Raw genomic sequence first — 12,020 nt, 5'->3', positions numbered from 1 at the left:
AGGATGACCGCACTGCAGCTTTAGAAATTCCCATAGTGGTCGGTCCCATATTGAACTCGAGTTGGAAGAGGCAAGTCTGGTCTCAAAATGGAGGGCCACGATCCAAAGGAACCAGAGCAGCCGAGGAAGCTGTTGATTGGTGGTCTGAGCTTTGAAACCACAGATGATAGCTTAAGAGAACATTCTGAGAAATGGGGCACACTTACAGACTGTGTGGTAATGACAGATCCTCAAACAGAACATTCCAGAGGCTTTGGTTTTGTGACCTACTCTTGTGTGGAAGAGGTAGATGCTGCAATGTGTGCTTGGCCACACAAGGTTGATGGACGTGTGGTGGAACCAAAGAGAGCTGTTTCTAGAGAGGATTCTGTAAAGCCTGGTGCCCATTTAACGGTGAAGAAGATTTTTGTTGGTGGTATTAAAGAGGATACAGAAGAATATAATCTGAGAGACTACTTTGAAAAGTATGGCAAGATTGAAACCATAGAAGTTATGGAAGACAGGCAGAGTGGGAAAAAGAGAGGATTTGCTTTTGTAACTTTTGATGATCATGACACAGTTGATAAAATCGTTTTTCAGGAACACCACGCTATTAACAGGCATAATTGTGAAGTGAAAAAGGCCGTTTCTAAACAAGAGATGCAGTCTGCTGGGCCACAGAGAGGTCATGGAGGTGGATCTGGCAACTTTATGGGACGTGGAGGGAACTTTGGTCGTGGAGGAAACTTTGGTGGAAGAGGAGGCTATGGTGGTGGAGGTGGTGGCAGCAGAGGCAGTTATGGAGGTGGTGATGGTGGATATAATGGATTTGGAGGTGATGGTGGCAACTATGGTGGTGGTCCTGGTTACAGTAGTAGAGGAGGTTACGGAGGTGGTGGACCAGGATATGGAAACCAAGGTGGTGGATACGGTGGTGGAGCAGGAGGATATGATGGTTACAATGAAGGAGGAAATTTTGGTGGAGGTAACTATGGTGGTGGTGGGAACTATAATGACTTTGGAAATTATAGTGGACAGCAACAATCAAATCATGGACCCATGAAGGGGGGCAGTTTTGGTGGAAGAAGCTCAGGCAGTCTATGGTGGTGGCTATGGATCTGGAGGTGGAAGTGGTGGATATGGTGACAGAAGGTTTTAAAATAAAACAAACAAACGGCTACGGTTCTTAGCAGGAGAGAGAGCGAGGAGTTGTCAGGAAACCTGCAGGTTACTTTGAAACAGTCGTCCTAAATGCATTAGAGGAACTGTAAAAATCTGCCACAGAAGGAACGATGATCCATAGTCAGAAAAGTTACTGCAGCTTAAACAGAAGCCCTTCTTGTTCAGGACTGTCTTAACCACTGTTTGCAAAAGTGCAGCTATTGATTAATGCAATGTAGTGTCAATTAGATGTACATTCCTGAGGTCTTTTAACTGTTGTAGCTTTTTCTTTTTCTTTTTCTTTTCATTACATCAGGTATATTGCCCTGTAAATTGTGGTAGTGGTACCAGGAATAAAAAATTAAGAAATTTTTAACTTTTCAAAAAAAAAGAAAAGAAATTCCCATAGTGAAACTTAAGCAATGACATATCCTAGAGTGGTAGAGTATGAAAAAGCTTTCCAGCAATGATATCATAAGATATGCAAGAATAATTTTTAATGATTTTTATATATGTAAAAATATAGTTAAAAATGTAAATATATATTTTACAAAGGTACCTCTTGGCTGGGCATGGCATGCCTTCAATCCTAGCACTAAGGAGGCAAAGGCAGGAGGATCTCCTGAGTTGAGGCCTAGCCTGATCTACAGAGTGAGTTCTAGGACAGCCAGGGCTACACAGAGAAACCCTGCTTGAAAAAAAAACAGAATAAGACAAACAAAGAAGCAATTTTGCAAAGAGTCAAGGACAAATGCCTATGACATATCAAATAAAGGATGAAACTCCTTAGTGCTCTGAGAACCAGAAGCCATAGCACAGTGGGTGGAATGCAGAAACACGTATTTCCCAGAAAAGCGAGTGTGAATGGCTCCTCACCACAAGATGCTCACCTATGCTCTTCCTCAGCAGCGATCAGAGCCACAGCCCGACGCGGCTGCCCACCTAGCAAACAGGCCCCACCCTTCGCTTTGCTTCATGCTGGCAACGTTCAGGAGGCACGGGAATCCTGCCAACTGTTACAGGAGCGTAAGCTGCTGTACCTCCTGCCCAGAGCAATTTAGAAACAGCTCTCAAATTCTGCTGCTCGAGAGTTTTGTTGAGATGGACTTGTGCATGAATATATGTGAAATTGCATGGAAACAAAGGGATAACATTTTGTATTTTATTTTATCACCAAAAATGTAGACACTATTAGCTGTCCATCACATGCGTTGGTCGGAGTTTGTGATGACAGGGGCTCTCGCAGATGGGAGCAGGAGGAAGACTAGATATATTATGTTTTCCCCTCTCCTGCTAAAGATAGGAACTAGGGTCTTGTGCACAACAGGCAAATGCTCTTCCAGTGAGCAGCACCTCCAGTTTGAATGATGGAACGGTGATGGGTGATCATAGACATGGGAGCTCATGTCTATGAATACAAAAGCAAGGGGGGAGGGGTGGAGCTCAGTGGGTGAGTCTTTGCTTGGCATGTTCAAGACCCTAGCAGCACTACACACACACACACACATGCGCATGCACACACATAGACACACACACTTGCACACACACGCTCATGCACATGTATCCCCATGCAGGTGTGCAGGCACACACACACACACACACACACACACACACACACACACACACACACACACTCCTTAAGGAAGAGCTACCCCATGTGGATGGACAGTTGTCTATATGAGATCTTCACTTGATCTTAGCCAAAAGGCCGATATGAGATCTTTATGGTTAAGAATTAAACCCACTCTTTTTGACCAATCATGAATACACATTGCTATTATACAGAATAAACAATCTGCTCATGTTTAAAACCTTTGTTGCTCATGAAAACAGAAGCTGAGCTGAAGAGCTTTCTTTTCCTTTCTTTTCTTTTCCTTTCTTGGATATTTTCTTTATTTACATTTCAAATGTTATCCCCTCTCCTTTTTCTGTTATCCCCTTTCCTGTTTCTGCTCCAGAAACCCCCATCCCATCCGCCTTCCTCCTGCTTCTATGAAGGTGCTTCCCCTCCCACCCATTCCCTCCCACCTCCCCACCCTGTCATTCCCTTACACTGGGGAAATGAGCCTTCACAGGACCAAGGGCCTCTCCTCTTATTGATGTCAGACAAGGCCATCCTCTGCTATGTATGGGGCTGGAGCCTTGGGTCCCTCCATGTGTATACTCTTTGGTTGGTGGTTTAGCCCCTGGGAGCTCTGGAGTGTCTGATAGGTTGATATTGTTGTTCTTCCTATGGGGTTGCAAACCCCTTCAGCTCCTTCAGTCCTTTCTCTAACTCCTCCACTGGGGATGCCATTCTCAAGCTGAAGAGCTCTAACTCTGAGATCTCACTGCTGATTCACTGATGCCTGAACAAAAACATTTCCTTAGACCACTGCAATGTCAGGAAATGCCCCACAAAAGCTTAGAATCCAGCAAGTCAAAATGTACATTTAAGATGATATAATATGAATAACACTCGAAATGTAAATAAGAAATACTCAAGTTAATTAAAAAAAAGATGATATAATATGAAATATACTTAATGCTGATGACCTGACAGAGGAAGAGGCCATATTAGTTTCTTAATTACTCTCTCATGAGTTGTCATGTTTAACACAAATTATCATATGCTCCTTTTATTGTACGTTGTAATTGTCGTTAATCTCCCTTTTAGAAAGAAACTACTGGCAACAGAGGTTCACAGCTCATCGCACAGTGTCAAATATCTGACAGAAGGCGAGAAAACAGGCAAACTGTGATTTGGTTTGCAGGATGAGACACTTCACAGCTTTCCCTGTGTGTTTGCAGGCATGCACACATGGTAGCAAGCAATTCATTACCAGCTTTTGGGAAGCTTTTATTGGTGAAAAAAGAATGCTAGCATAATGTATATTTATAAATGATGTAATTATGGTCATTTTATTTTTGATATATTTTTGATCATTTTGCACCATTAAATTATCCCTAAGTAAAAAAAATTACCATCCTATGAATTTTAATTTTAAGAACTAATAAAGTCAAGGTCAAAATACTCTTAATTTTTTCCCATATAATAAGATAAAACTACTAATATTACATCTATCTATCTATGTATCTATCTATGTATCTATCTATCTATGTATCTATCTATGTATCTATGTATCTATGAATCTCTGTATCTATCTATGTATCTATGTATCTATGTATCTATGTATCTATGTATGTATGTATGTATGTATGTATGTATGTATGTATGTATCTATCTATCTATCTATCTATGTCTGTGTGTGTGTGTGTGTACATCAGAGTATATGCTACGGTATATCTGTGGAGGTCAGGAGACAACTTTTGGGAGTCAGTTCTCTCTTTCCACTTTGTGGGACCAATCTCTGGTTGTCAGAGTTTAATTTCAGATTAAACTTCATGTCTGGGGCAGTGGAGGTAAGCCTCTGTGTCTAGGAGACTCAGAGGTCTTCTCCGAGAGCTCAAAATCCACTTCTGCCTCTATTAAATCTCACAGGCATTCTGGAGAATGGAATGGGTCAAGCATAGAGGGCTAGAAACTTCTGGAATATTTGTGGAATGAGAATCTTGTACAGAGATTGTCACCCACTCATGCCTAGGGGCAGCAGGAATGTAGGAAGAATCCTCGTCAAAGGCCTTTTCATTATCAACAGTACATGCCTGCCTGCCAGAGAATGTCTCGGCCGCTTGTGAAGCTGTGCCCTGGAGTTCATTTGGGGAGCAGATGGTGCAGTAGAGAGGTTGCAAAGGATAGTGATTGACATGGGGTCTTTATAGTTCTCACTCTGCTGGAGACCTCCAATGAGCAGCCTTAGACCTGCAGGAAGCGCTTGCAAGCTACTCTCTGAGAAGAACAGGATAGACTCATTGGTTTCTAAAATACCAGCTTCAGCAGTTAAGAATACTTGAAGCACTTGTTGCTATTACAGAGGACCCAGGTTCAGTTCCTAGCACTCACGTGGTGACTCACAACCACCCTTGGGTCTTTTGACTCCTACACAGTGCACATAATACATGCAGGCAAATCACTCCTACACATAACAAGATAAATCTCAAATAGTATTTTTGTTAAAGTTTTTCCTGGAAGTAGTGGTAAGATTTTGTTTTGTTTTTTAGTTTGTTCTTTTGAGATAAGATCTCTCTACTTAGCCCTGGCTGCTCTTGAACTCACTCTGTAAACAAGGCTGACTTTGAACTCACAGAGATCTGCCTGTCTCTGCCTCCCTAGTGCTAGATTAAGAGTGTGAGCTACCATTCTCTACCCAGCAAGATTTTCCTTTCCTTCTTTTCTGGTCCTGGGAATCAAAGCCAGGGCTCCATTCATGCCAGGCAAACGCTTTCTCAGCCAAGCCTCTCTACAGCCTCGAGGGATTCCTTTAATCCAGCATGATTATTATGCGATAATGGGGCTGCAGAACTTACATTTCTGGGCCTGGAGAGATGGCTCAGTGGTTAGCGGCATCCATTCCAGCACCCCCATGGAAGCTCACAAGTGCCTGTGACTCCAGTTCCTGGGGACCTAGTGCTCTCTTCTGACCTCTACAAGATCCTGTCTGCAAATGTTACACAAAAACTCACACAAGCAACATATACATACAGTTATGCATAATTTTAAAAAGAATATACAGTATAAGAAAATTCTGTACAGACTGTAAATGTTGCAAGGCATGGCGGGTCACACCTATAACCTCAGCCTTTGCTAGGCTAAGGGAGGAAGGTCTTGACTTCTAGGCTATACTGGGCTAACACACCCAGAGCCTGTATTAACAGGCTGAGAGCAAAGCAACAAGCAAACACACAGCCCTGAAGTGCTACTGAACTTTTTCTTTTCAGAAAGAACTTCACCTGCATTTACATATTCATGAACCCCAAATCACTATTAAATCCTTAAAATTACCAAAAATGACATTGGGAGGTAATTCCCAGGATAATCTTGATAATATCTTTTTATGAAGACTATTTTTTAATCTGGGTACATCAGCATACAGTTTTTATCCTAGCATAGGATCTCCATGAGTTCAAGGCCAGCCTGGTTGATATAGTGGTCTACATAAAAGGACCCCACCTCAAAAAATAAAAGACTATGTTTCAAGACCTTTTTGATGCATTGAACATTGTTGTGTTGGGTCCATCTTTATTTTTAAAATGTAATTAATTAATTTCTGGGTACTGTATGGTATATGTGTATGTGTGTGTGAATATGTTCATGTTCATACATGTGGAGTACTCTGGGTATCTCCTGTCCTTTCCTGTCTTATTTTCTGAGACAGGGTCCCTAGTGAATCTCAAGCTTCAAAATGCCTAGGTTGGCTGGCAGTGAGCTTCTGGGAACTGCCTGTCTCCAGGCCCTGGCTCCGTGGTCACTGGCACTCATGGGAATGCTGGACTTTCATGTGGGTGCTTAGGAGTTGAACTCAGGTCCTCTGCCTTTCATAGAAAACTCTGTTACACAGATGGGTGTGACTCCACATGGGAGGGGAGGGGGAGGAACTCAGGTGAATTGGGGGAGGGAAAAACTCTACTCAGAATATATTGTATGAAAAAAAAAACCCTATTTTCAATAGAAGAAAAATAGACAAGCAAAACCAAAAAGCCCAAAACATCTAACTGTGTAACTTAGGCTAGGGTAGAACTCACAGTGTTCTCACCACAGGCTTCTGAGTGCTGAGTGTGGGTTACCAGGTGTGTACCATGTGCCCTGTCAGATTAGCCTCAGAAGCGTGACGAGAGCGAGCTTCCTCTTTAGTTTACACGACTTGATTACCCCCCTATGTGAAGGACATAAAGGACTTGTCTGGGTATCTTGGTGACTTATTTCTGGATGTGCCCGTGATTCCTGTCAGAGTATTTGGCACATGCTGTGGATGTGCCATGTGGGACACCCTAGCTGTGCTCTCAGCTCATTTCTCGTCAACGCGTGAGGTACAGCGCTCACCAGCAATCCGCTTAGTGTGTGCTTCGCCTCTCAGAGTGTGTGGTCTTGGGAACTGTGAGGCAGGCTGGAATTCTTCATGGATAAAGTCGGTGACGCACAGTTGCTTCAAATCGTAGCTGCCTCTCTGACGGTGGAAAGAAATGGTGGCTTTGAGCAGTTGGGGTGTTGGTCACCTGTCATTCTCACGCTGGGAAGCTGGAGGCAGGGGATCAGGAGTTCAAGGCTGATTTGGGCTTTATGAGAGAGACTCTTAACTAAAAAAAAAATTAAAAATAAAAACATAAAAAAATTAATAGAAACGGAGACAGAAGAGGAGGCGCCGTGGTGCACAGAACGAGGCCAGTTCCCTTTTGTGTGTGTCGTTACACGATCTAAAATGCATAGAAAAATCTCTCTTTGATTCAGCAGATAAGTCCTGGTTTTTCAAGTCTGTGTTGTTCTTCTACAGGCCTAGTGAGGGGGAAACTTGTGCGTACCCAGTAAGTGTACTACACAGAGACTTTTTATAAAAATTCTGGAATTAAAGCTAGAAATTTACTTTATTTATTAACCCTGAGCATGGAGAATAGTCAGGTTAGGCCTCTCTCTCTCTCTCTCTCTCTCTCTCTCTCTCTCTCTCTCTCTCTCTCTCTCCTCCCTGTTTTCCTTCTTGTGGCACTCAGGACTGAGTGATGGCTCTCTGCCCTCAGCCCTTTTTACACGTTTTGAGACAGACTATCACTACACTGCCCAGGTTGGCCTTGAACTCATGATCTGCCCTAGCATCTGAAGTAGCTGGAATTTCAAGTCCGTACTGCGGGGTCAGCTCATGTTCCAGGTGGTGTTTTTGTGGCTGACTGGCTCTCCATCCACGAATGCTTCAGACTCCTCAGGAAGTGGACCTCCAGCACATCTTCCTGTGAGTCACCCCAGTCTGTGTGGTGACATCAGCCATTCCAGCCTCTCCCAAGTCTGCTCTCTCATCTTCGACCTGGACTCTTGTCTCAGCAGAACGTCTTGCATCTTGAGCATGACGTCTCTCGTGAGCAAAGGAGGCTCTTGAGGCTGAAGTTGCTCTCGGCAGCTTCCTTTCTCCGCTCTCCACTCCCAATACTTTGAACCCCTCCCCTGTGTCCCTTCGTACCAGAGTGCACTATGTAGCTTGGAGAGATGTACAATTGCATGTCTATACTCAAAGCAGAACAAGTATGCTAATGAGGTACTACAAGGATGGGGCGGTCATTTTCCCACAAGTATTAAGCCGCATCTTCAAAACTCCCTAAAAATAGAGTGTAGCTTATAGGCAGACATCTATCATTTAATCCAACCACTAATTACCGAACCTTAGATCTTGCCGAAGGCTCTCCTGTGTTTTTGTCTTCTGGGCTGAGGAAGGCTGTTGTGGGGGAGGCAGTCCACACTGGGTCTACATATCCACATCCCACTGAAACAGACTTTACTCATGTATGGAGAGAATAAGCAATGTATGCCCCAGGGCATTTTCATGTAACACTAAATCATATCCAGCTGGCCTGCTGTTTTCAATGTTCACTGTTTTATGGACCTGGGAAAGCAGCTACTGAGTGCTGCATGGATCATGCTAAAAAGGCCTTTTTATTGTCATTAATAGTTGAAGTACCAGGACCATCCAGGAAGTCAGACATGATGTCTGCTTTATTCAATACTAAAGAAAAAGAAAAAAAGGAACCCAGTTTATTTATGACTCTTAATAGGTGTCCCCTAAATGCTTAAGAGAATCATTATTCTCAAATAATCATCTAATGATGCTTATTCTCCTAACTGGTCAGATACAGAACAGTGATTAAATGGCATGGTTCCTCCAACTGTGTGAAGAGGCAAAAACGGAACTGCTCCCCACTCCTGTCTTTTTAAGGCCTTGATGTAGCTTTGGTTATCCTGGAACTCATTATGTAGAGCTGATGAGGCTGGTCTCGAACTCACAGAGATTGGCCTACTGCTGCCTTCCCCATGCTGAGATTAAAGGTATGTGCCACCACGCCCAGCTTCTGTTTTACTTTTCAAGACACAGTCTCTCTGTGTAGCTTAGGTGGACCTTGAACTTGTAGCAATCCTCATGTCTCTCTCCTACACCCCAACATTGCCTTTCATCTTATACAGTACATATATAATCAAAGGGTTTCACCATTGAGTTGACTTTTTTTTTAATGAAATTTGTTAGTCTGATTCCAAAATATTTATAAAAGGATTACGCAGCTTTCAGATCCTCACTGGATTTTTTTCTTTTTGAGCTTTCAAACATTAGTCATTTTGATCTAACTCAGTCTATTTTCTGCCACTCAAAATCCAAAACATATTCTGAGTTTTCCCTCTCACCCCCCAACCCACCCCCACCTTGTATCTCTTCTTATGGGGATGTTACTCTATTTTGTGCAGCTTTATAGAGACGTTGTGTGTGTGTGTGTGTGTGTGTGTGTGTCTGTGTCTGTGTCTGTGTCTGTGTGTGTGTCTGTGTGTGTGTCTGTGTGTGTGTCTGTGTGTGTGTCTGTGTCTGTGTCTGTGTCTGTGTACCTGTACACACGAGTGTGCTACCCATGGAGGCCAGAAGAGGGTTTTGGATCCCAATGAGCTGCCTAACCTAGGTGCTAGGAACTGAACCCAGGTCCTTCTAATAAGCATTCTAAGATCTTAACCACTGAGTGGAGCTCTCTTTCAAACCTTAAGCGTACATCTTAAAAGTTATAAAATGCCTCTCTAACACTTCCCTTTTCCATACCTCTAGTGTATTGAAAGACCGAGTTGAGATTCCATGACTTTTTTTTTAAAACTAATTTTAAGCTGTAGAACATTCCAGAAATCCAGAATATTGAAATCATGACAGAGAGCAAAGGAGGGAAGGAAAGAGAAACTTAACCTGTCACAGTTTTTTCCCTTGTCCCAGTGTTCTGTGAATGTTCTAGAGATCAACTGCTCCAACCGCCATTTTGTGAATTGTTTCCTGATTGCTAGTGGAGTTAATTTAGTCTGAAGAGGTAACTGTCATTCTGAAAAGAAAGCTACTGTGGTCTGTGAGTTCACCCCAAAATGCTGAGCACAGAGCTGCAGAATTATCCTTTACTTGAAAGTTGAAGACAGACTTAAAATTAATTATGTTCAGGGGACATGGTCATTGGTCAGTGTGGCCACTAAAGGAGGTATTTCCCTCTCAGATCACAACATTTCCTAATTATTTCTTTGTCTTTATGGACAATTATAATAGTTAGTTGAAATCAGACATTTCAGGATAAAGGGTAAATAGCTGGGAAGGAGAGCTGGAGAAAGGAGAGTAGACAGAGCAGAGAGGAGCTCAGGGGAAAAGCCAAGAAGGAAGAGGTAGGAGCCTGTGCCTCATTAGCATTGGTGAATCCCAGCCATTCAGAGCCTAGTACATCAGTGTTAGGGAGCTAAATAGCCGCTTACCTGCTGGTCAGGGGCCAGCCATATTGATTGCATTGAGTTCAGGGTTAGGTACTTTCTTAATGCTTAGTAGAGTATTCGGAGAACATGATTTCATATGTTCCAGAGTCCACTGATTGGCTGTAAATCAGAAACAGCACTACAGAACCTCAAGGACCTATGCAAAACCCAACCAAACAACCTACCAAGCAACCCCAACAAAGACCAACCAACCACGGTTTCAGACAGAGCGTCTCTGGCTTTGGCTGGGTTCAAACTTCCCATGATCACCTTGGACTCCTGAGTCTCCTGCCTCCACATGCTAGGATTACAGGCACGTGGCACCATGCTGGTGTGGTGCTGGGGACTGAACCAAGAGCTTCATGAATGCTAGGTGAACAGTTACCAGTCCAGGCATAACCATAGCCTCCACTGTTAACTTCTATCGCTAAATTCCAGTGCCTTTTCCTACAAATAAAAAGTGCCTAATAGGAAAAGAGAAAGCTTTAGAGACCCGAGGTTGTTGGTAAGGCAGTGCTATAAGTAATTTCTTATTGGATCAACGAGACTGTGTGTTTTCATGAAATGTCAGGCATGCATGCCTAAACAATTCACCATGGCTCTTCTGGGGACATGGAGGCAGCCAAGTGTTGAGCTGGTGGTGAGAAGAGGACCTGAGGTTAGACCTCGTCCCCATGAACACCAGCTGTAGAAGTGGGCTCGTTGGACACCCTTGCCCTTTAGGCGAGGTCTTCACTGCAGTTTCTGCTGTGGCTTTCGGAGTTTCTTTCTGTGACAGTGTCACACACTCACTTTAGCAAAGTCTGTGGAAGGAAAGTGGGCCTGGTGCTGGGGACTGGGTCTGATTTCTATCCCTGTCTATTCTGTCTTAGCGGAGGGCGCTTATTTTGTGTCTCCATTTCTCAGTCTCCTCATTTGTCCTATGGAGGGTGACAGTGATCATGAGTGGTGTTTGTAAGGTAATTGCTGTTAGTCCCCTTACCATACAGAAACTCCTCCAGGATGCCTCTGTACTGTTTTGGACACAGTAGAAACAGCCCTTGAAGTCTTCATTTTCATTTCATGGATTCACAATGAAGATTTGAAACACCCATTTATTCTTTGACAATATTTCATCTGTGTATAATATACTCTGGTCACAACCTTCCTCCGCCCTCTCTCCCTTCCTACAGTTGAGGCTTTGGTTAGGTCTGGATGTCTTAGGAAGAAGTCAGATGTCTGCACCCATTTGACTGGATCCAGTGTGTCCCCCTTTCCTTACATCTCAATCCCCCTATCTCCCACCCCGGCTCTGAGACATGGACAGAGGCAAGTTTGTGCCTCTAAGTTCCTGTGTGTAGGTCAGAGGTCAATATCCTATGTCCCTCAATTGCTTCCCCACTTAGTCCTTTGAGAGAGGGACTCCCACTGAACCTGGTATTAGGTGTTTAGACTAGGCTCTTGCCCTGTGGCCTGCCAGTGCTGGGGTTATGGGAGTGTACTGCCATGCTGAAGATCCGAACTCACGCCCTCATTCTTACCCAGAGAGCACTTGTACCCACTGGGC

The 12,020-nt window shown here is 43.6% G+C and overlaps 1 long non-coding RNA gene and 1 pseudogene across 29 annotated transcripts in view; one reads left to right on the top strand and one right to left on the bottom strand.

Moving 5' to 3' along the window:
• Nucleotides 1-12,020, bottom strand: part of LOC103691527 (uncharacterized) — a 621,145-nt gene that overhangs the window by 87,070 nt on the left and 522,055 nt on the right. The window lies entirely within an intron of this gene.
• Nucleotides 88-1,138, top strand: Hnrnpa3l1 (heterogeneous nuclear ribonucleoprotein A3 like 1; annotated as a pseudogene).

Source organism: Rattus norvegicus, chromosome 2 (genome assembly GCF_036323735.1).
Source record: "Rattus norvegicus strain BN/NHsdMcwi chromosome 2, GRCr8, whole genome shotgun sequence".
Lineage (NCBI taxonomy): Eukaryota > Metazoa > Chordata > Mammalia > Rodentia > Muridae > Rattus > Rattus norvegicus.
Note: the sequence above shows the minus strand (reverse complement) of the source record. Positions and strands in the feature narration are given on the sequence as shown.